Source organism: Herpailurus yagouaroundi, unplaced genomic scaffold (genome assembly GCF_014898765.1).
Source record: "Herpailurus yagouaroundi ecotype Mexico unplaced genomic scaffold, PumYag 166, whole genome shotgun sequence".
Lineage (NCBI taxonomy): Eukaryota > Metazoa > Chordata > Mammalia > Carnivora > Felidae > Herpailurus > Herpailurus yagouaroundi.
Window position 1 is genome coordinate 31,266,140 of NW_024412407.1, and position 26,323 is coordinate 31,292,462.

Below are 26,323 nucleotides of genomic sequence, written 5' to 3' on the forward strand. Positions count from 1 at the left end.
TAGCCAAAGGAATTTTGAAGAAGAAGACCAAAGCAGGAGGCATCACAATCCCAGACTTTAGCCTCTACTACAAAGCTGTCATCATCAAGACAGCATGGTATTGGCACAAAAACAGACACATAGACCAATGGAGTAGAATAGAAACCCCAGAACTAGACCCACAAACGTATGGCCAACTCATCTTTGACAAAGCAGGAAAGAACATCCAATGGAAAAAAGACAGTCTCTTTAACAAATGGTGCTGGGAGAACTGGACAGCAACATGCAGAAGGTTGAAACTAGACCACTTTCTCACACCATTCACAAAAATAAACTCAAAATGGATCAAGGACCTGAATGTGAGACAGGAAACCATCAAAACCCTAGAGGAGAAAGCAGGAAAAGACCTCTCTGACCTCAGCCGTAGCAATCTCTTACTCGACACATCCCCAAAGGCAAGGGAATTAAAAGCAAAAGTGAATTACTGGGACCTTATGAAGATAAAAAGCTTCTGCACAGCAAAGGAAACAACCAACAAAACTAAAAGGCAACCAACGGAATGGGAAAAGATATTTGCAAATGACATATCGGACAAAGGGCTAGTATCCAAAATCTATAAAGAGCTCACCAAACTCCACACCCGAAAAGCAAATAACCCAGTAAAGAAATGGGCAGAAGACATGAATAGACACTTCTCTAAAGAAGACATCCAGATGGCCAACAGGCACATGAAAAGATGTTCAGCGTCGCTCCTTATCAGGGAAATACAAATCTAAACCACACTCAGGTATCACCTCACGCCAGTCAGAGTGGCCAAAATGAACAAATCAGGAGACTATAGATGCTGGAGAGGATGTGGAGAAACGCGAACCCTCTTGCACTGTTGGTGGGAATGCAAATTGGTGCAGCCGCTCTGGAAAGCAGTGTGGAGGTTCCTCAGAAAATTAAAAATAGACCTACCCTATGACCCAGCAATAGCACTGCTAGGAATTTATCCAAGGGACACAGGAGTACTGATGCATAGGGGCACTTGTACCCCAATGTTCATAGCAGCACTCTCAACAATAGCCAAATTATGGAAAGAGCCTAAATGTCCATCAACTGATGAATGGATAAAGAAATTGTGGTTTATATACACAATGGAATACTATGTGGCAATGAGAAAAAATGAAATATGGCCTTTTGTAGCAACATGGATGGAACTGGAGAGTGTGATGCTAAGTGAAATAAGCCATACAGAGAAAGGCAGATACCATATGGTTTCACTCTTATGTGGATCCTGAGAAACTTAACAGGAACCCATGGGGGAGGGGAAGAAAAAAAAAAAAAGAGGTTAGAGTGGGAGAGAGCCAAAGCATAAGAGACTGTTGAGAACTGAGAGCAAACTGAGGGTTGATGGGGGGTGGGAGGGAGAAGAGGGTGGGTGATGGGTATTGAGGAGGGCACCTTTTGGGATGAGCACTGGGTGTTGTATGGAAACCAATTTGACAATAAATTTAATATATAAATAAAAAAAAAAAAAGAACAGTTCTAAACATATATACACCCAACAGGTGAGCTTTGAAACAAAAACAAAAACAAAAACAAAAAAAAAGAAAAAACAGAGAAATGAAAGGAGAAATAGAGAAATCCACAATTTGAGTGGGAGATTTGAAACATTTCTCTCTTAGGAATTAATATAAGAGAGTAGAAAGAAAATCAGTAAGGTTGTAGAAACCCCGAACAACACTATCACATAATCTAATAGATACATAAAGAATACTACAAGGGCACCCGGGTGGCTCAATAGGTTAATCCTCCAATTTTTGATTCTCACTCAGGTCATGATCTCATGGTTCATGAAATTGAGTCCTGAGTAGGACTCTGTGCTGACAGTGTGGAGCCTGCTTGGCATTCTCTCTGTCCCTCCCCCAACTCATGAGTGCACACTTTCTCTCTCAAAATAAATAAACTTTAAAAAAAATCTAAAATTTTAAAAAAGAATACATGTATAAGGAGTTGAATACACATTTTTTTCAAACGCACAGGATATATTCACTAAAACAGAGTATACAATAGGCCGTAAAACAAGTCTCAAACAACTTAGAAAAACTGAAACACTCTAGGGTGTATTTACTGACCACAATAGAGTTAAATGAGAAAACAATAAGAACATATGTAGAAAATAACAAATTTATGGACATTTCACAATATACACAATCTAAATAATCCATGGTGAAAGAAGAAATCACAAGGGAAAGTAAAAAATATTTTGTATTAAGTGATAAAGAAACATAGACACAACTTTAGACATAGGATGTGGCTAAAGCAAGATTAGGAGAAATTCATAGCTTTGATTTGGTATGTGAGAGAACTTAAAAAGCTTTAAAAAAATCAATGAATTTTCTACCAAATATTTAATATTTTTTAAAATATTTATTTATTTTTGATAAAGAGAAAGAGAGACAGAGCACAAGCAGGGGAGGGGCAGAGAGAGAGAGAGACAGACTGACAGACAGAATCTGAAGCAGGCTCCAGGCTCAGAGCTGTCAGCACAGAGTCTGACGTGGGGCTCAAACTCACAAACCATGATATTGTGACCTAAGCCGAAGTCGGAAGCTTAACTGACTGAGCCACCCAGGTGCCCCTCTACCAAATATTTAAAGAATAAATAATACCAGTTCTACACAAACTCTTTCAGACAGAAAAAAATATTTCCCAATTAATTCTATAAGGCCATGATTACCCTGACACCAAAATCAGACAATACTATAATAAAACAAAAACAAAATGCATAGCAATATCCCTCATAAACCTCGCTGCAAAATAATGCTTAACCAACTTTTAACAAATTAAAATCAATGTATGAAAAGGATACTATAAGTGAAGAATTATAAATGCATAGTTGTATAACATTCAAAAATGAATATAATTCACCATATTAAAAGACTAAAAAATTATAATTATGTGATCATCTTGATAAATATAGCAAAAGCATTTGGCAAAATCCAGCAGACATGCCTCATAAAAACTCAACAAATTCAGAATAAAAAGGAAATTTTTAAAAGGTCATTTAAGGAAAAAAAAAACTACAGCTAACATCATACTTTATGGTGAAATACCAATGCTTTTCCCCTAAGATGAGTAACAAAGAAAAAATGTTCACTTGAAGCATTTATATCCAACTCAATGTCAAAAACTGAAGGGTCTGAGATTTTACCCCACTTGAAAGCTAACAAGCTTTCAGAATTTTATGAATGAAGGCAGAAATCATGAGACTCCTGGATCAGAGACAAAGAACTTTAGTTCTCAAAGCAGAACAAGCAGCATGAGTTTCCTATTCACATCAATTCCCCATGACCCCCCAATCCCATGCAGCCAAATGCAGGGGTAGTAAAGGTGAATGTTGCATATACAATGGATTTGCATCATAGCTAACGAACCCCAAGATTAAGATTTCTAATATTTTACAAGAAGCTATAACCAACCTGACAAAAAGTTGCTCCAAAGAGAGATTATCTCTACTGTACTGGATATCTCTCTTGTATTTCCCACTGAAGTAAGCATATCTGCTCTGCTCTGCTCTGGAGGGAGATACTATCTTTCGCGACCATTCACTATACAGGCATCGTTGAAAAGAACGAAGGCTATCAGTGCCTCTGTGCACAAAAGGTACAGAAACATGAGAGATGTGTGGAGAATTGTTTACCAATCATATTCAGCCATCAATTCTACATCATCTTAGCTTCTGAAAAATTTCCCCAGGAGATGGGCCAAAACTACTTAGTGTATTTGTTTCATCTAATTAAGGCTACTTCAAACAGACTACAAGCAATGGGATGAAGATGAGTATTGCAGTACAATCCTACGATCCTGAACCCAACCTATATTCCATAAAATTTCAGTGTCTACCTTGGAAAGGTAGATGGCTTTCTACTACGTTTCTTTATTGACCTTTCCACTCGGTTTAAGGCATTAATCCAAGTTTAGTACGATCTATGAGGGATTGCATAGATTTCGCCTTGGCCTGAAAGCAGGAGACCTAGGAACATTCTGTAGTCTACAACTCTTGCTAGTAAGTATGATCTACATGCTTTCCACGATCAAGGTGCTATCATCAATCACTTCAACTAAAATCAGAGACAAATTTTATACCATCTTTTTTTTTTAATGTTTATTTTTTGAGAGAGAGACAGGAGTGTGAACAGGGGAGGTGGAGAAAGAGAAGGAGAAACAGAATCTGAAGCAGTCTCCAGGCTCTGGGCTGTTAGCACAGAGCCCAATGTAGGGCTCGAACACATGGATTGAGAGATCATGGCCTGAACCAAAGTCGGATGCTTAACCAACTGAGTCACCCAGGCACTGCCATCTATTCTAATTCTATGCCTCCTGTTAGTGGTAGGGAAAACTCCCCAGAAGATAATCATAAATAAAGCCTTTGTTGTTATCGTCTGAGAAACTCCTCCCAACCTGAATCCTATCTCAAGTAAATAAGGCTGACCCAGTTTTGGAGAGAGCTCCATAGTCATCTGAAAGCTGTATGATTTACTAGTGGTGATTTCTTAAACACCTGAAGCTATTTTATAACCATTCCTAGGGTTAATCACTGTGTTTTCACATGAAAGCAAGTTCATGCCTAGATACTAAGTAAGAGACATTAATCCCAGGGTCACAAGAAAATATTATTGGGGCCCTTCAAAGTGAGACTCATAAGAGTTGGAAGGCGCAGATTGACCCTACTTCTGATATGGCCTGCTGGCTGGCTGGTAAGTCTTAAAATTATCAATTTAGTTCAAATAATTGTCTGCTCATAGTCTTTGAAGGCTGGACAGAGAGGAAGTCAGTCTAATCCATCCTGTTTATCTATACCACCAGCCAGGTAGCTTTTATCTCCCCAAAAAGAGACTTGAGTGTAGACAAGGAAAATACGCATAAATACGTATTGGTATTTTCCTACAATTTAGGGAAGTTGTGGGAGTGAGACCATTTCTCTTGTTTCCAACAGATTCCTCAGTAAGTTTAACGGGAATGTTGATCTGGTTTTAGTCAAAGCTTTCTGGTGATGAATAGCAACCCAATAAATCAGTTAAATTTAAGCTTGTTACAGCTGGGGTGCTACCCAAGGTGATTTTCCTTCATGAGTAAGGCTGCAGGATGATTCTAAATGACTAAGATCAGAAATGCCAGTCTCACTTCACTAGGTGCCTGGTTGGCACATCTCTACAAAATCTTTTTCTTTTCTTGTTTTTCTTTTCTTTCTTTATTTTTCTGCTGCGATAAAGGCTCCCAGGTGTCTCTTACTGGAAGATACCGTGGCCAGTCCACCCAATCTAGCCCTGGTAAGGTGGTCCAGATTCCTCCAGCTCTGCCTTCAGGGGAAATACGTGCACTTATGTAGATTAAGGTTTGGTATCAAGCGGATGCCAGGTACCCCATAGCCCCAGTGCCTCTTTCCACATTGTCATGCTCCAAGTCCCTGGCCATGGTTATCCTGACCTGAACTGCCTGCACATGCATAGTCTGCCCTCTGTAGCCAGCTTTTGGCTTCGGGGCCCTCCAGACTTCTGGAGCACAGGTGGGAACCCAACCACTTGAATACAGCCCACCACCAGAAAATCTTTGTGAGGTGGCACCTTCAAACTGTGGGCAGTCAGTCTCTATTCGGAATGGTCCCAGTCTTGAGGTCCTGAATGATACCCAGGTCAATCATATGACCTGCCTATGGAAAGGCAGTCAAGATTCCTCCAGCTCTGCCTTCAGCAGGTAAGGTAGGTTAAGGTTTAGAATTAGGCAGACACCGGACACCTGGGTGGTTCAGTAAGGTTGAGAGTCCAACTTCAGCTCAGGGCATGATCTCTGGGTCTGTGAGTTTGAGCCCTCTTGCACACCTGTTCTGTGCTGCAGCTCGGCGCCTGAACCCTGCTTCAGATTCCGTGTCTCCCTCCCTCTCTGCCCTGTACGCCCCCCTCTCAAAAATAAATTTAAAAAAAAAAAAAGTAATTAGGCAGACACCAGGTACTTCCAATAACCGGCTCTTGTGATTCAGGCTCTAGCCGTGCTTGGCCTGTCCCAGGTCCCTGGCGACACTAAACTGACAACCGGGGCATGCGCACTTTGCATTCATAAGCCACCCTCGGGCAGCCAGGTCCTTCATGCCGGTGGAGCAACAGCCCATCCATCCACCAGCGTAGCCTACAGGATGGAGGGAGCCCACCCCCTGGACATCACCGTGACGCTTTGCTGAAATGGGTGAGAGTGCCCACATGAACTTACTGTTTGCCGGGGTCCCAGGCTTCTACAGCAATCAAGGCTACCAGGTGTCTCTTACTTGAAGATGCGGCAGCCAGTCCACATAATCCAGACCTGGCAAGGCAGCCCAGACTTCAGGAGAAATGTGCGCATACTTGTAGGTTAGGGTTTGGAATCGGGCAGATGCCTTTTAACTCCAGGAGCCTGCTCCTTAGACGCGGCTTCTCCAGAGGCTCCGCTTTTCACGTCCTAGGTTACCCTGATCTGCGCTGCGTGCACAGTGCGCATGCACAGCGCGCTCTCGTAAACTGGCTCCCGGCAGACTCCGCCCTCCAAGCCAGTGGAATATGTGTCAGACCCCAACCGCCTGCAGAGTTTCCTGCGTGAAGGGACCTCCCCTTCTAAGGTAATATGTGAAGTAAGGTAATATGGGCAGTATTCAGCGCCATGGATTAGTTGCCTCCTGGGGTCCTGGGCTTCACAAAGACCCAGAATTCCCAGATGTCTCTTAATGCAGGGATACCCTGTCCTGCCACCCTGGCCCCTCCTCACAAGGGAGTTGAAAACCCTCCAGCTCTGCATTCGGCAGGAATGTTCCACAAAGGCATGTAGGCACTGCAACTTTAGGCTGTCGTTTTGGACCCGCAAAGGCCCTCTCCTATGACCCAGCCTCTTCAGACATTTGCCCTGGTCGAGGTCCTTGCAAGCTTCTGGTGAATCTCATTTGCATACAGGCATACCTAATATTAGTGAGCTTGTTTATTGCGCTTCACAGACACCTCAATATTTTATAAATTAAGTTTGTGGCAATCCTGCATTAAGCAAGTCAGTTGGCACTATTTTTCCAACGGCATTTGCTCACTTCATGTCTCTGTGTCACATTTCGTAATTCTTGGAATATTTTAAACTTTTTCATTATGATATTCGTTATGGTGATCAGTGATTATGATTGACTGAAAGCTCAGATGATAGCATTTTTTTGGTCAATAACATGCTTTTTAATTAAGGTATGTACATTGTGGGGTGTTTTTTTTGTTTTGTTTTGTTTTTTAGACAATGTTTGGCACACTTAATAGACTACAATACACTGTAAACGTAAATTTTACACTGGGAAACTGAAAAATTGACTCGCTTTATTGTATTCTTCACTTTATTGTGGTAGTCTGGAATTGAACCAACAATATCTCCAAGATATGCTTGTTATTTAGTGTTGTATTTTCCTAATCATCTCCTACTTACACCCAGAATTTTCTTCCGAAAAGATCTGATGCACGAATGAGAAGAGCATTTTTATAAAACTTGCAGAGACCCATTACATCACTGACTTCAGCCCACAAGAGCCACTGTGGGACCCAGTAAGCAGTTCTCAACCACATGGTCATTATCCTTATAATTTAGGATTCTGTCAATACAATAAGAGAACCAACTTAGCTGAATCAGAATTATATTTGAACCCCCCACACTCCCTTTTGGAACATATACTAACTAGGCTGGCCTGGAAAGAAAGCTGCATCATTTCCAGCCCAGATCAGAGTAGAATTCCTACTTTTAAAACTAAATACATAAAACTTTCTATTTTGTCTTGATTTTTACACAGCAAGCAACCGCTTGGAGATGATCCATTTTTGGAAACATCCACATTCAGTGACCCAACTGCATTGCTAAAATACGTGAACCAGTAAAAGGTAAGGGAGGTAGAGTTTTTCCATAACCATTCTTAATCAGATTAAGGTGTTTTCTTTCTGTTCCTATATTCCTTATTCACTGGGAGTTTTTTTCTTCTTCTTCTTTTTCTTTGTATTACTAACCAAGAATGGGTAGAAAAGGTTGTTAAGCGCTTTTGTTTGCATTTAAAAAATGTTCTTACAGTTTTTTTTTTTTTTTGTATTAATATGATGCATCACATTGATTTCTTGGACTAAAGCAAACTTGCATTACCGGAGTAGATATTACATATTCTCTTCATATATATATATATATATACATATATATATATACACACACACACACATACATATATGTACGTATACATATATACATACATATATGTATGTGTATATATATATACATTTAAGCAATATGTTAAATTTGTTTAAATTTGCTAATTTTTAATATAATTTTTGCATGTATGGTTGTGAGGGATTCTTATATATTTTTCTTATAAAGTATCTGTCAATTTTGTTATGAGGATAATACTAGCCTTACAGAAAAAGTAATTGAAAAGGGTTTCTTCCTCTTCTGTTTTTCTGGAAGTGTTGGCATTGAGTTGGTAATAATTCTTTCTTAAATGTTTGAGGGAATTCACCAGTTAATCCATCTAGAATTTTCTTTGTAGGAAAATATTTATAATTTCTTTTTTTTTAATTGGAAAGGGTTTTTAAAGTTTTTAAAATTTTTCTTTGGTCACTTTTGGTAATTTGTGTCTTTAAGGGAGTTTGTCCCTTTCATCCTAGCTGTTGAATTTATTGAACTAAAGTTGGTCTTAATATTTCCTTGTTTTGATTTTAATATCAGTAGAGTCTGCGGATGCCTGGGTGGTTCAGCTGGTTAAGTGTCCAGCTCTTGGTTTTAGCTCAGGTCATGATCTCACAGTTCATGGGATCAAGCCCCACATTGGGGTCTGTGCTGTATAATATATATACATATATTAGTAGAATCTGTAGTGAGGGCCATTCGTTTTCTCCTGATGTTGGTAATTTGTTGTTTTTTTTCTCTTTTACTCTTGACTAATCTACCTAGAAACTTACGAATTTTCTTGATTTTTTTTCCAAAGAACCTATTTTTGGATTCACTGATTTCCTCTTTATTTTGGTTTAATCTTCTATATCAATTGAGTTTTGTTCTTTATTATTTTCTTCTGCATAATTTGGACTTTTTCTGATTTCTTTAGAAGTCTTAATAATTTAAATCTCCCTCTCACCTGCCCCAGTATAAGGCCATGTTTTGCCCTCCTGGCACTCCTTTAGCCATGTCCCAAATTCTTGTGCATTGTATTTTTATTATTATTGTGTTCACATATTTTTAAATCCTCATATTAATTCTTTCTTGACTGTGGGATTATTTACAAGTATGCTGTTCAGTTTCAAAATATTTGGGTTTTATACTTATATTATTGTTATTGATTTCTAACTTAATTCCAGTATTTCTGGTAGTTGCTTTTATATTATATTCTAATTTCACAGTTCTCTGCAGGTTAGTCATCTGATAATGACTTCTGTTATTACTTTAAATGGAAATCAGGAGGGAGGTTTTGAAAGAAAATATTTGTCTAGATAATGAAAATCAAAAGTCAAAATATGAAAAGTTTCTAATATGGAAATGTTAATATAACATTGTTTATTTGGTTTTTACATTATCAACCTATGGCCACCAATCCAAAGACACAAAATAGTAAAAGTTATATTGACCTTTGGTATCTGTCTTGAAGGTACTGTAAATTTATTATGGGGAGTTTTCTAGAAATTAATAGAAAAGTCGAGAGGGATCAAAACAGTCTTAAAAATTAGAAAATATGTCTACCTCTTGTTTTATATTCCAAATCACAGCTTGCAAATCAAATACTGCTATAATATCATTTGAAATACACTTGGTGGTAAATAGGAATGATACATATACTTTATGTAAATATTTCTTCTAGTTAGGTTGTATTTTTTTACCAGTGGTAGGGTGCACTTGCACCAGATCTTGGGAAAAACTTCTTTGGTAATCATATTTTCTAATTTCTGCAACCAAGTAAAACTGGCTTGGAATCAAAAACTTAAAAAAAAGAAAGTGAGAGATTTTATGTTTTCTTACTTGTTTCATTTTCACTGTCTTCATTCCATTACTTGTTTTATAGGATAAGCTTATGTGATTTAAATCACAGTAAAATATTAAGGTAAAAGAGCCCATGTATTATAATTTGAATATTATCTGCATCAATTTCAATTTCTGTCACTGTCAATTTGTGCTTTTTTAAAATTTTCTCTTTTTTTGTTTTAGTAAGTACAGTCTGATGAATGCGACTTATTCTTACTTTTTTGATGATTTTAGAACTTTGTATACTTGAGAAAGTATTATACACAGAAATTCTCACATTACTTTCTGTGTAATTATAAAAATAAAAGGCATACTGGATATTTATATTTTATAAAAAATGAAAACTTTTAAAGATTTTGTTGCTATTACTGACTTCTCTCTTTTAACATAAAACAGACAAAATTTTGTTTATCAGTAGGTATTGGTAGGTCAGTGGTCCTTAACCGGGAATGATTTTGCTCTCCAGGGGATATTTGGCAATGTGTGGAGATAGTTTAGGTGTGATAACTGGGGAAGTGCTAGTGGCATCTAGTGGTTAGAGACCAGGATACTACTAAACATCCTATAATGTGCAGGACAGCCCCCTACAACAACAGATTAACAAATGTGAACAGTACTGAGGTTGAGAAGCATTTTGTTAGATGAATTCTGGTTATTATTAACTCCAAGATAATATAATATGATTCAAAAATTATTTGTGTAAAATGCCCCTCCTTGTTCATATGGGGTAATAAAATTATTGGAAAACTAAATTATTTTTCAAGTTTTAATAAGGAATTATTAAAGTATTGATAAAATTAAACTTATTCAGGGGCGCCTGGGTGGCTCAGTCGTGATCTCGGCTCAGGTCGTGATCTCGCGGTCCGTGAGTTCGAGCCTGCGTCGGGCTCTGTGCTGACAGCTCAGAGCCTGGAGCCTGTTTCAGATTCTGTGTCTTCCTCTCTCTCTGCCCCTCCCCTATTCATGCTCTGTCTCTCTCTGTCTCAAAAATAAATAAATGTTAAAAAAAGAGTTTTTTTTTTTATTTTTTTTTCAACGTTTTTTATTTTTTTATTTTTGGGACAGAGAGAGACAGAGCATGAACGGGGGAGGGGCAGAGAGAGAGGGACACACAGAATCGGAAACAGGCTCCAGGCTCCGAGCCATCAGCCCAGAGCCTAACGCGGGGCTCGAACTCACAGACCACGAGATCGTGACCTGGCTGAAGTCGGACGCTTAACCGACTGCGCCACCCAGGCGCCCCAAAAAAAGAATTTTTTTTTAAAAATTAAACTTATTCAAACTATTATGTATTATGTAAGAAACTGAAAATTTTATTCATCAAAAGAATATATAAGTATAGAATTTACAATGACAATTTCATAATCATGCTTAGCTAATTTATAGATATAATTCTCAAGAAGGGAACATTCATAATATTAGGAAAAGGAGGTGTTCTTTTAAACACTCAGAATTTTCTATAACTGATTGATGAACCACTTGTTGCTTTTTTCTCCCCCTTCTTACAGCACAACTTATTTAGTTACAGAACTTTGTGGTTATTTCACTAACGTATCCTCTAAAATAATGATTAAAAAAATACAAATACTAACCTTACAGGCTAAAGGATAGAAAATAATGTCAAAAAGTTAAATGGTTCATTAAAGACAAGGCGCTTCCACTCTCATAACAAATTGCTACACAATTATTAAAGTTTCTAAATTTATCTCATTAATTTTGTAGCTCCCTCTCGTTTTTTATTTTAAATTTCTCTAGTGTCCCTATTTTCACATGTTTTTTGAAAATCTATAAATTTTATATTCTTGTTCTGCATGTATCTATATATCTTATATTCAGTAAGTTTCTGTAACAATAAAAATTAATGAATTTTGATTTGAATGTTTTGAACCAAATATGAAAATATATAGTAATTAATAGTGAGGTATCATATCTAACAATTCAGAAACCTGCTGGCAGAATTTTGGTAAACATACAAATTGTAACTAGAGTTTTACATTTAGGGCTGTATTTCTTTAGCTTGGTGAAATACTTTGGATAAGATAGTTGACTTGCTTAACTCCCTATAGAAATGTTTTAAATTATATCAGGTTTCTACTAAACTTGGGTATACAATGTGAAAGATTCCAAGGACACTGACATTTCAATAATTACATAGTATAGCACACCCTTGAAATTTAAGTATAGGCTTTCAGATATTGTCAATAATAAGCCAAATGACTATAAGAACAATATTAAATTTAGCATTCATTAAACACTAATTAAAAATAATAGAGTTTGATACAAATTTTTGAAAACATTAAATCAGAATGTTTTATATAAAAGTTATTATATTCAAATATAATGGCAAGGATTAAGTCAAGCAATTATATTCCTCATATTTATTTGCCACAGAATAATTTATAGTGAACATAATTATTGCTTCAAAAAACAAAGAAAAATTATTTGAGTATCTGAAATGTTTTCCCACATAAGTCACCTCCAACAACAGTTTATAAATTTTGTTTTTATAGAAATTTTGATATTTTGCTCTTCCACAGAAATTAACTTCAATTGCAAATTACTGTGTTTTGAAGGGGACAGACCCCTATATGCACATATTATGTTTGATTCAGTAAATACAAATAATCAGTATATATGACACTCTTATGTGGTACCCAGTTTGAACAAACTGAACTACAATCCACGTGAAAAAGAAAAAAAATCTGCGAAATAATAAGAATGATGGTTTCATGTATACTTCAAAATGAAAGTGATGGGCCATTTGCAGAAATATGCACGAACAAATAGGATGTGCTACTCTTTCTGAATTAAAAAGTCCCTAATAACTGTAAAAAATATGGACACTAGAGTGGGTCATTTCAAAAAAAACAAAAGCAAGCAATTTAAACCTTTCATAGTTAATCCATGTAGCAGGGAAGGTTCATACTTAGGGAGGGCCCATCTGGCCTCTCTACAAATGGAAAGGTTTGTACATATGGGCCATAACATATGCATAGCTAGCTGAACCAACCCCTGCAACTAAATAGTAATTAGCATGGGGCAGGTTTTTTATGGCTGCTAGCATACTAGCAAGTCCTTCCTGACCTACATCCAAATGGACATATGATTACATAAAATGGGTAGTTTCTTTCTCAAGCATTTATTTGTGTGCAAAAATGTAGGATTTGTTTAACTGCCGCCAACTAAAGAACTGAGACCCATATGTTACCCCATAAACTTACCGGTTAGCAATTTGTTATAAGCAAGATGCAAATATTATGGTAAGCATTCAGAACGTTTATTCAATGAACCTTATGTTGTAAATGGAAACAACAGTATGTCAGAAAATTTCGTAACCACGATTTCACCACTGGTCCCATTTTATGTGTAATTCAGTTTCCAAAATCTACAATTTTCAATTAGAGACACGAAGGTCAGCAGAGTTTTAAATATAAAGTAATACATGATTCCATTTAGCAGGAAAGAAATAGTGAAAGCTAGAGCTTGAAGAGATTGTACAATGTTTAATTTTAAGTAGGTCATAGTCGACTTATTAGGTATATCAGACAGACTATACTCTTGAATATTTGGTAAATTTGGTTTGAATCTGAATAGGATTTGATGAGGTACTAAAGTGTAAGGGAGCTTTAAACTATAGACAATCCAGAGAATTGTAGAAATTAACATTAAATTAAGGGTTTAATAAATTCACATTTATTGAGAACAATTTAGACATCAATATAAGAGGTGTACTTTGAATCTAGTTCTATTCTAGGTATAAAGACCTGGAAAGATTGATGATTTTTAAAGTTCTAAGAGCTTTAAATTTTGCCAGACCAAACCACAGATTTATAATAAAAACTCAGAAATTGTGCAGTCCAGTAGGACTTTAAACACACAAGTCTATTATAATTTTGAGAGGTTAAGTTCTAGTTTTACTAACTATTCCTATTGCTTATAAAGAGTCAAGAAGAATGCTTTTCACACAATTTGACATGTGAAAAATGGAAAGGAAATATAGTAGACTTTTGAATAGGTCATTGTTATGTGCATAAAATTTTTAAAATTATCAATGACGCTAATGTAAATAATGTTAATGTGGATCGGTTTTCATCAGGAACTCTTAAACAATCAGGAAATAGTGACCAATATTTTCATCTTTATCTTAGAATTTTGAAAATTTCAGTGCATCAGTTAAGATTCTTTCCATTGCAACTATTAGAAAACCTAATTTATAATGTTCTAAAAGTGAAATTTACTGGCTCACATTACTTCAGGAATAGTTTTAACTTCAAGTATGGGTTAATCCCAAATCTCAAAAATGCCATAACATTTTTTGTTTGTTTGTTTCTCTGTTTTCATCTGAATCTTTAGCTCTGTCTTCTTCTATGTTGGCTTTATTACTAAGCTGACCTCCTACATGGTGGGGAGATGGCTGCTACAAGATCCAGAGTCCACATCTTCATACTTTCAAATTCAATGAAGAGTTTCTCTTAACCCATAAATCCCGATAGGCAGTACCTTTTTACTTTGTCAACTTTTATCATCCATAGGTTAAGGGATTGGCTTTTTTTTTTTTTTTGGTCTGATGTTTATTTCCATATTTTGTGATTGTAGAATAGTGCCTGTCTCATATATGTCGCTCAATAATTTTTCTATGAGTGAATAAATAAGTAAATCCTCTCCAAAATCTATTTCTCTACAGAGTAGAGAAAAATGGTTTACCAAAAGAAAACTTTGGTTCTGGTGTTAGAACAAGAGGTAATGGATACAGAAACCAGATCAGCAGGTACTAGATACTCAGACTAATATTTTCTACCTGAAGATGTCAAAATCTGCTTTTACCTGGGTGATCTTTGAAAGAATCTCTATGTTTCTAAAGCTTAATTTTAATGTTGCTATAGTGGTCACTGGTAACTGTTCCTTGAAAATAACTATTCATTCAGTCTTTTTAAGACAATAATTTAAATATAATAAAATAATTATTTTTTAAAATAATTTAAAATACAGTACACAAGAAACGGGAATATTTTATGCTAAAGCACTAAGAAAACCAAAGTTTATTTTATTTCATTTCATTCTTTTAGAAGACTTATACTTTCATATGCCAGAGATAAATAATCTCATAGTAACATGTAGTCCAAACAAAACATGGTTGAAATCCTTAACTTTCATATTACTATTTAAGCAATCTTTGTGTTACTTCCTAACAGTGTTCTGTGAAACTCATTCCTAGAAATATTTCTGTCCTAAAGATGATCACATCAGATTAACTTGGGTTACATATAGTTCCAGAGTTAAATACAAGAATAGAGTTAATGGATCAGTCCCTACTATCAATATAAAAGGTCATCTTTCCTCTGTTGTATCAAATAAGTGAGTACACAAACACCTGATCCTTAAATTAGTCCTGTAGCCTGCCACAATGGAACCTAAGTAGAGTTATAATGGGCCTTTTAAAATAGAAAAACAAGGCCTTGAACCTGATCAAGGAATTTTATTTTCTCTTAAGGCTCTCTTGGATAATGATTATAGATACTAAAAATCTGTAAACATACCCATTTTCTACTTAGAATAAATTTTAATATATGCTTATAATTTTAAGAAAAACTATATCTTTGAATTAGCATTTGTGGGAAGTTTTTATACTTGACAAGAACATTTATGAAAAAATAAGGCACCTGGTGACTCAGTCAGTTAGACATCTCACTCTTGATTTCGGCTCAGGTCATGATCTCACAGTTTGTGAGATTGAGCCCCAAGTCAGGTTCTGGGCTGACAGTGTGGAACCTGCTTGGAATTTTCTCTCTCCCTCTCTTTCTGCTCCTCCCCTTCTTGTGCGCTCGCTCTCTCTCTCTCTCTCTCTCTCTCTCCCTATCTCTCTCTCTCTCAAAATAAATAAACATTAAAAAAAGAAAAAACTTTTAGGGGCACCTGGGTGGCTCAGTTGGTTAGGTGGCTGGCTTTGGCTCAGGTCATGATCTCACAGTTCAAGCCCCGCATTGGGCTTTGTGCTGAAAGCTCAGAACCTGGAGCCTGCTTCAGATTCTGTGTCTCCCTCTCTGCCTCTTCCCCCTTTGTGTTTGTGTCTCAAAAATAAATTAACATCACAATTTTTTTTAAAAAAAGAAGAACTTTTAGGATAATCATTGACACATAGAAAATGCTTAATAATTGTAGACTATGTTAATCTTTGTTATTATTATCATGTAACAAATTTTGTTTCTAGAAAGAAGAAAATAAAGTAACAAAAAATTCTCAATGTACTGGCCCAAAATACTTAATATGTTTCACCAAAGGGAAATTTATCTTTATCTCCTACATGAAGCAACAGATAATAGCCAAATAGCTTTTGATCTCCATCAACATTACTACCTACCCAATAGTTGGAAAAGTCAGGACTATAATGGTACTTGTAACGTTGTTTCAATTTGTCATGATAGCATAAAAAACACTATCTTTATAATATTACTATATTATGATTTTATCACTATTGCCAGTACATTGTTTTTAGGAAAAACAAAAACAAAACAACTTTACTCAGCTAGGCAATGGCTGGTAGGTCCATAGGAATTGTCATGATTGTATATAAAGAAGCTCAGGTTAGGGACCTTAAATAATATAAAGATACTAAGAAATTAGTTGATCTCAATAATGAAGATAATGTTGAAAAAAAATAAAGGGAGAAAGAGAGAAAGAGGGGTGAGGGAGGGACTGAAGAAAGCAGAGAGAAAAAGAAGGAAAAAAAAGGAGGGGGATGCTATTAAACTATATACTACAGAGGATAAGGGTGGAGGCCCCCTCCCCACAAAAATATGTCGGCTCAAAATATGTCATCTTTTTGTAACTAAAGAATCCCTCATCAGTGTCATTTCTTATGTGTAAAAGAATGGCTTAAAAAGCTCTTATATTGGGGCACCTGGGTGGCGCAGTCAGTTAAGCGTCCGACTTCAGCCAGGTCACGATCTCGCGGTCCGTGAGTTCGAGCCCCGCGTCAGGCTCTGGGCTGATGGCTCAGAGCCTGGAGCCTGTTTCTGATTCTGTGTCTCCCTCTCTCTCTGCCCCTCCCCCATTCATGCTCTGTCTCTCTCTGTCCCAAAAATAAATAAACGTTGGAAAAAAAAAATTTTAAAAGCTCTTATATTAATAAAATTCCCTTTTATTTCTATTTGTTGTTTTGGGGATAGTGGATATTAATGGTAATTACTGAGATTCCCTCTGAGTCTATCTTTCTATCTCAACTTTTGTAAGCTCAGTGCTGGTTTTGAATCGAACCATTGCATGTGAGACTTGCTTCCTGCCAATAGTGTTTCTTTCCCACTTTGTCCTAAATGCTAGCCACAAGATGGCCAGCCCACCACTCAACAGAAATATATTTAAACTCATAAATGTAATATTTTAAGGACATTATATAGTTAAAAAGCAAGGGCTAAATGGGTAGAGGGAGTCAAAAGGTACAGTCTTCCAGTTATAAAGTAGATAAGTCATGGGGATATAATGTACAGCATGGTGACTATAGTTAATAGCATGCATTGTGTATTTAAAAGTTGCTTAAAGTGTAGATCTTCAAAATTCTCATCACAAGAAAAAAATAATTTTTAACTATGTGTGGTGATGAATGTTAACTTATTCTGGTGAACATTTTTGCAATATATATAAATATATCAAATCATTATATTGTATACCTGAAATGAATATGAGGCATATCCACTTATATCTCATTTAAAAAAAAGTTAACTTTAAATACTAAAGTAATTGCTCTCCATAGCTAAAACAAAACAAAAGCAAGGATTCAAAGTTTTCAGAAAAATTTCATATTCTTAAATAGAGATTATTCCTTTGCAGGGAAAATATTTGTGGGTGTGATTCATAGAAGTGCCATAAAAAAGGGCATTTGGGTTTGGCAGAAATAAGTTTTTAATATTGTACTCCATACAGAAGTTGTTGTTTTTATTTTCCTCACCTAAGTTTACAGAACTATAGCATCTTTCCCCACCTTGTAGGAACCTTCTTTCACCACGTAGAAGAGAGTGTTTGTGCTTAAAATAATCCATATAAGAAGGAACAGCTTCCATTTTCAGTTCTCATTTTCTGGGATTTGTGCAATAGTAATTAGGAACATAAATAGACATAAGAAGAACAAGAGAAAAGTATATGTTAACGATGCAATTAGGTAAAAGCAAGAAAGTCTACTGGTAAAGTGCTAAAAACTACAATTGGAAAAACAAGTAATTTGTATGATTAACACTACTTCCAGAGTGTGGGCTAGCGTGGAAGGCAGAAGCATAAGCTATGTTTTTAGATGTAGGAACAACAAAAGGAAGGTATTATCTGAGCCAAGACCAGAACGAGTTCAGTAACTTGACCTTAGTTACGCCTAGTTAAAATTCCACTCGATGCAATTATTTGTCCTCAAGTATATATTTTTAATGTGTATGATTTATATCAGAATATGGGTTTCATTTTTCATTTTCTTGTCTCTCATTTCTCAATCCACTCTAATTATTGATATTCTCTTCTCTTACTTATCAACTTCCTATAAATATCATCACCTCTCCACCAACCTATGCTTGACAGGGTCAAAAATAATACACTATCCCTCAATCTGATGAATAATTTAAAGTCCTTATTTTTTTATATGAAATTTATTGTCAATTTGGTTTCCATACAACACCCAGTGTTCATCTCAACAGGTGCCCTCCTCACTGCCCATAACCCACTTTCCCTTCCCTCCCAACCCCCATCAACCCTCAGTTTATTTTGAGTTTTTAAGAGTCTCTTATGGTTTGCCTCCCTCCCTCTCTATCTTTTATCCTTCCCGTCCCGCATGGTCCATCCTTAAGTTTCTCAGGATCCACATAAGAATGAAAACATATGGTATCTGTCTTTCTCTGTATGGCTTATTTCACTTAGCATCACACTCTCCAGTTCCATCCATGTTGCTACAAAAGGCCATATTTCATTCTCTCTCATTGCCACGTAGCACTCCATTGTGTATATAAACCACAATTTCTTTATCCATTCATCAGTTGATGGACATTTAGGCTCTTTCCATAATTTGGCTATTGTTGAAAATGCTGCTATGAACATTGGGGTACAAGTGCCCCTATGCATCAGCACTCCTGTATCCCTTGGGTAAATTCCTAGCAGTGCTGTTGCTGGGTCATAGGGTAGATCTATTTTTAATTTTTTGAGGAACCTCCACACTGTTTTCCAGAGTGGCTGCACCAGTTTGCATACCCACCAACAGTGCAAGAGGGTTCCTGTTTCTCCACATCCTTGCCATAATCAATAGTCTACTGATTTGTTCATTTTAGCCACTCTGACTAGCGTGAGGTGGTATCTGAGTGTGGTTTTGCTTTGTATTTCCCAGATGAGGAGCGACGTTGAGCATCTTTTCATGTGCCTGTTGGCCATCTGGATGTCTTCTTTAGAAAAGTGTCTATTCATGTCTTCTGCCCATTTCTTCACTGGTTTATTTGTTTTTTGAGTGTGGAGTTTGGTGAGTTCTTTATAGATTTTGGATACTAGCCCTTTGTCCAATATGTCATTTGCAAATATTTTTTTCCCATTCTGTTGGTTGCCTTTTAGTTTTGTTGTTTCCTTTACAGTGCAGAAGCTTTATTTCTTCATGAGGTCCCAATAGTTCATTTTTGCTTTTAATTCCCTTGCCTTTGGGGATGTGTCAAGTAAGAAATTGCTGCGGCTGAGGTCAGAGAGGTTTTTTCCTGCTTTCTCCTCTAGGGTTTTGATGGTTTCCTGTCTCACATTCAGGTCCTTTAACCATTTTGAGTTGATTTTTGTGAATGGTGTAAGAAAGTGGTCTAGTTTCATTCTTCTGCATGTTGCTGTCCAGTTCTCCCAGCACCATTTGTTAAAGAGACTGTCTTTTCTCCATTGGATGTTCTTTCCTGCTTTGTCAAAGATGAGTTGGCCATTCTTTTGTGGGTCCAAATCTGGAGTCTCTATTCTATTGCATTGGTCTATATGTCTGTTTTTGTGCCAATACCATGCTGTCTTGATGATTACAGCTTTGTAGTAGAGGCTAAAGTCTGGGATTGTGATGCCTCCTGCTTTGGTCTTCTTCTTCAATATTACTTTGGCTATTCGGGGTCTTTTGTAGTTCCATACAGAATTTAGGATTGCTTGTTCTAGCTTTGAGAAGAATGCTGGTGCAATTTTGATTGAGACTGCATTGAATGTGTAGATTGCTTTGGGTAGTATTGACATTTTAGCAATATTTATTCTTCCAATCCATGAGGATGGAATGTTTTTCCATTTATTTATATCTTCTTCAATTTCCTTCATAAGCGTTCTATAGTTTTCAGCATACAGATCTTGTACATCTTTGGTTAGGTTGATTCCTAGGTATTTTATGATTCTTGGTGTAATTGTGAATGGGATCAATTTATTTGTCTTTCTGTTGCTTCATTATTAGTGTATAAGAATGCAGCTGATTTCTGTACATTAATTTTGTATCCTGAGACTTTGCTGAATTCATGTATCAGTTCTAGCAGACTTTTGGTGGAGTCTATCAGATTTTCCATGTATAATATCATGTCATCTGCAAAAAGTGAAAGCTTGACTTCATCTTTGCCAGTTTTGATGCCATTGATTTCCTTTTGTTTTCTGATTGCTGATTCTAGAACTTCCAACACTATATTAAACAACAGCAGTGAGAGGGGACCTCTCTGTCGTGTTCCTGATCTCAGGGGGAAAGCTCTCAGTTTTTCCCCATTGAGGATGATATTAGCTGTAGGCTTTTCATAAATGGCTTTTATGATGTTTAATTATGTTCCTTCTATCCTGACTTTCTCCAGGGTTTTTATTAAGAAAGGATGCTGAATTTTGTCAAATGCTTTTTCTGCATCAATTGACAGAATCATATGCTTCTTATCTTTTCTTTTATTAATGTGATGTATCACACTGATTGATTTGAAAATGTTGAACCAGCCCTGCAGCCCAGGAATGACTCTCACTTGATCGTGGTGTATAATTCTTTTTATATACTGTTGAATTTGATTTGATAGTATCTTATTGAGATTTTTTGCATCCATATTCATCAGGGATATTGGCCCGTAGTTCTCTTTTTTTGCTGGGTCTCTGTCTGGTTCAGGAATCAAAGTAAAGCTGGATTCATAAAATGAGTCTGGAAGTTTTCCTTCCCTTTCCATTTTTTGGAACAGCTTGAGAAGGATAGGTATTATCTCTGCTTTAAATGTCTGGTAGAATTCCCCAGGGAAGCCATCTATCTGGTCCCGGACTCTTATTTGTTGGGAGATTTTTGATAACTGATTCAATGTCTTTACTGGTTATGGGTCTGTTCAAATTTTCTACTTCTTCCTGTTTGAGTTTTGGAAGTGTGTGGGTGTTTAGGAATTTGTCCATTTCTTCCAGGTTGTCCAGTTTGTTGGCATATAATTTTTCATAGTATTCCCTGATAATTGCTTGTTATTTCTGAGGGATTGGTTGTAATAATTCCATTTTCATTCATGATTTTATCTATTTGGGTCATCTCCCTTTTCTTTTTGAGAAGCCTGGCTGGAGGTTTATCAGTTTTGTTTGTTTTTTCAAAAAACCAACTCTTGTTTTCATTGATATGCCCTACAGTTTTTTTAGATTCTATATTGCTTACTTCTCTTCTGATCTTTATTATGTCTCTTCTGCTGCGTTTGGGGTGTCTTTGCTGTTCTGCTTCTATTTCCTTTAGGTATGCTGTTAAATTTTGTATTTGGAATTTTTCTTGTTTCTTGAGATAGATCTGGATTGCAATGTATTTTCCTCTCAGGACTGCCTTCGCTGCATCCCAAAGCGTTTGGATTGTTGTATTTTCGTTTTCATTTGTTTCCATATATTTTTTAATTTCTTCTCGAATTGCCTGGTTGACCCATTCATTCTTTAGTAGGGTGTTCTTTAACCTCCATGCTGTTGGAGGTTTTCCAGACTTTTTCCTTTGGTTGATACCAAGTTTCATAGCATTGTGATCTGGAAGTGTGCATGGTATGATCTCAGTTCTTGTATTCTTACAAGGGCTGTTTTCTGATCCAGTATGTGATCTATCCTGGAGAATGTTCCATGTGCACTCGAGAAGAAAGTATATTCTGTTGCTTTGGGATGCAGAGTTCTAAATATATCTGTCAAGTTCATCTGATCCAATGTATCATTCAGGCCCTTGTTTCCTTATTGATCCTGTGTCTAGATGATCTATCCCATTGTTGTAAGTGGGGTATTAAAGTCCCCTGCAATTACCACATTCTTATTGATAAGGTTGCTTATGTTTGTGATTAATCGTTTTATATATTTGGTGGGTCCTGTATTTGGCACATAGACATTTATAATTGTTAGCTCTTCCTGATGGATAGACCCTGTAATTATTATATAATGTCCTTCTTCATCTCTTGTTACAGCCTTTAATTTGAAGTCTAGTTTGTCTGATATAAGTATGGCTACTCCAGCTTTCTTTTGACTTCCAGTAGCAGGATAGATAGTTCTCCATCCCTCACTTTCAATCTGAAGATGTCCTCAGGTCTCAAATGAGTCTCTTGTAGACAGCAAATAGATGGGTCCTGTTTTTTTAAATCCATTCTCATACCCTATGTCTTTTGATTGGAGCATTTAGTCCATTTACATTCAGTGTTATTATTGAAAGGTTTGGGTTTAGAGTCATTGTGTTGTCTGTAGGTTTCATGCTTGTAGTGATGTCTCTGGTACTTTGTGGTCAATGCAACATTTCACTCACAGACTCCCCCTTAGGATCTCTTGTAGGGCTGGTTTAGTGGTGATGAATTCCTTCAGTTTTTGTTTGTTTGGGAAAATCTTTATCTCTCCTTCTATTCTGAATGACAGACTTGCTGGATAAAGGATTCTCGGCTGCATATTTTTTTTCTGTTCATCACATTGAAGATTTCCTGCCATTCCTTTCTGGCCTGCCAAGTTTCAGTAGATAGTTCTCCCACTACTCTTATATGTCTACCTTTGTAAGTTAGAGCCTGTTTATCCCTAGCTGCTTTCAGAATTTTCTCTTTATCCTTGTATTTTGCCAGTTTCACTATGATAAGTCATGCAGAAGATTGATTCAAGTTACGTCTGAAGGCAGTTTTCTGTGCCTCTTGGATTTAATGCCTATTTCCTTCCCTGATCAGGGAAGTTCTCAGCTATTATTTGTTCAAGTACACCTTCAGCCTCTTTCTCTCTCTCTTCTACTTCTGGAATTCCTATGATATGGATATTGTCCACTTGATTGCATCACTTAGTTCTCTAATTCTCCCCTCATACTCCTGGATTTTTTTATCTTTCTTTTTCTCAGCTTCCTCTTTTTCCATAATTTTATCTTCTAATTCACCTATTCTCTCCTCTGCCTCTTCAATCCTTGCTATGGCTGCGTCCATTTTGTTTTGCACCTCATTTATAGCATATTTTAGCTCCTCATGTTATTTCTTAGTCCCTTGATCTCTGTAGCAATAGATTCTCTGCTGTCCTCTATGCTTTTTCCAAGCTCAGTGATTAATTTTATGACTGTTATTGTAAATTCTTGTTCCATTATATTGTGTAAACCATTTTGATCAGTTCGTTAGCTGTCACTGCTTCCTGGAGTTTCTTTTGAGGAGAATTCTTCTGTTTCATCATTTTGGGTAGTCCCTGCGGTAGCTCCAAACTGCAGGGCACTTCCCCTGTGCTGTCTGGAGTAACTTGTGTTGGTGGGCAGGGCCACAGTCAGACCCAATGTCTGCCCTCAGCTCACTACTGGGGCCACAATCAGACTGGTGTGTACCTTATCTTCCCCTCTCCCAGGGTTAGGACTCACTGTGGAGTGGTGTGGCCCCTGTCTGGGCTACTTGCACACTGCCAGGCTTGTGGAGCTGCTTCGATGGGATCTGGCCAAGGGTGTATCAGACTGGGTGGATCCACAAGGTGCACAGGGGTAGGAGGGGCAGGCTTAGCTAGCTTTGCCCTCCTGGTCCCCTGTGGGAGGGGCCCTGCAGCACAGGGAGGGAGGGAGGCAGGCCAATCAGAGGGATGGATCCACAGAAGCACAGCATTGGGCATTTGCGTGGTGCAAGCAAGTTTGGTGATGGGAACTGGTTCCCTTTGGAATTTCGGCTGGGGGATGGGAGAGGGAAATGGCGCTGGCCAAAGTCTGTTCCCCAGCCGAACTGAGCCCTGTCTTCCAGGGCTCAACAACTCTTCTTCCCGGCGTCCTCTCACCCTCCCACTCTCCGAGCAGAGCTGTTGACTCTTAACATTCCAGATGTTAAGTCCCCCTGGCTGTCAGAACTCACGCAGTCCAGCCCCTCTGCTTTTTCAAGCCAGACTCCAGGGGCTCTGTCTTGCCCGGCAGGCTGCCCCTCGACCTCCCAGGCTCCCTCTTGCCAGACCATGTAGCGCGCACCGCCTCTCCACCCTTCCTACCCTCTTCTGTGGACCTCTTGTCTACACTTGGCCCCAGAGGGTCCGTTCTGCTAGTGTTCTGGCAGTTTTCTGGGTTATTTAAGCAGATTTGGGTGGAATCTAAGCAATTAGCAGGACAAGGTGAGCCCAGTGTCCTGCTATGCCGCCATCTTCCTAAGTCCTTATTTTTTTGGAATACAGAATAATTAAGGTTCTTTTTCCTAACTTTCTGAGTCCAGACTCCTCTGGTTGTACTCTCTGCTACTCCTTCTCAATCTCCTTTGCAATTTCTTTTATTCTTACCTCACTATTAAATATTCGGATTACTTAGAGACTTTTCCAGGCCTACTTATTTCATCTGATTCATCTTCCCTATACAATTTTACTCCCAGGTTTCAATTACTGTCTTTATACAACAACTCTGAAATTTGTATCTCTACATCAGACTTCTCTTTTTCTCTTTTAAATGTTAGACATACATATTCAACTGCTTCCTGAACATTTTTAAATAGTGAATCACAAATTGTTCAAACTTGATTAGTCTAAAACTTAATTCATCATCTCACCCCTATTTTTTTTGTGCAACATATTTCTTCTCCTAGTTTTCCCAACATCAGCAAATGAAATGACCACATTTATAAAACTCATATAAAAAGATACAAACTGCAAAATCCTGTTTGATGCCTATAGCAAACACTACCAGCACTCTGCTCAGATCCCCTCAAATCCCTGATTTTGTGATTTAGTTTCGTTGTGTCCTTTTCCAGGCTCCCTGTGCTCCTGTGTCCAATGGCCCACACCTTTATCTCTTAAGAGAACCTTCCTTGAGCTACTAAACCCATTTTGCCCATGTGCAGAAATCCAGAGTGTCCTAGTAGTAATTTAGCCATTCAGCCAATGACTGATGATGCAGAAATAAGATATTCTGACTAGATTAGGTTGGCCTGTTTTATGCTTCTATAATACCCCAAATTTCTCTATTGACGTAGTACACTCATAAATATTTGTGCAATGCTTTCCTTCCTTGCTAGATTCTGAGTCCGTCGGGGCAGGAGATATATGTGTTTTCTTTTCTTCATTTTTCATTTCTGTAGGTTCAGCACCTGGCATAATGCCTGACACAAAATAGGTGCTTTATAAATATTTGTTGAATGAATAAGTTAAGCATTCCTTTAACCATTGTAAGTTTTCCTGAGAGATACCTAAGTTGGGTTGGCACAACCAAGATAGATAATTACATTCCTTAGTTGGCAGGATAAAGTAATTCTGTACAGGTGGGGGCATATATACACATGTAAACAAATATCTACATCCATAAGATATGCCACATACTATTTTATGTACATATAAATGGAAGAATTCTAGACAGATTGTTTATAAAATACCAAATGGCGCTAAGTATTGTCTTGTGTAATTTTAAAAAGATAACACTAAATTTGAAGCACTTAAAAGTATGTGATTACATATGTCACTTCCCATGTGTCTTCTAAAATCTTTCCCCAACTAAAAGCAACAAAACCCCAATTCACATCATACTCTTGTTATTGTTGTTTTTGTTCTTACAACAACACTCCCTGCAACTTTACAGAACCCATGAGCACAAGTGCTATCTCATTGAATCCTTGCATGTAGGTGCCATGGTCCAGCGATCATTGGTGGCAAAGCTGGTGCTAGACATCGTATCTGCTGACTCCATCTCCAGAAAATTTTCCTCTCACACATTACTCAGGGCCTGACCCCAAGCCCCCGCCTGTACTGAGCACAGCCGCAGTGGTCCTGGCTCCTCTACCTACTGCCTATGCTGCCCCACCCCCACCTTCGCCATTTGCTTATGATGTTCACTTATTCTTTTTAAGCATTTCAGGCATTTTAATTCTATTTAATTTTCTTCTTCCCTTGTCTTCCGCCTCTCTCCCTCATCCACTTATGATGGCTTCTTTACATACTGGCA

At 37.3% G+C, this 26,323-nt stretch overlaps 1 long non-coding RNA gene across 3 annotated transcripts in view; it reads left to right on the top strand.

Annotated features, from left to right (window-relative positions):
• The first annotated feature begins 6,524 nt into the window (after nt 1-6,524).
• The window catches only part of LOC121039089 (uncharacterized), a 100,059-nt gene continuing 80,260 nt past the window's right edge, over nt 6,525-26,323 (top strand). For all 3 annotated transcript variants that reach the window (XR_005794618.1, XR_005794617.1, XR_005794619.1), the window contains exons 1-2: nt 6,525-6,613; nt 7,805-7,892. This is a non-coding gene — a long non-coding RNA (uncharacterized LOC121039089). The remainder of the gene's footprint in view (nt 6,614-7,804; nt 7,893-26,323) is intronic.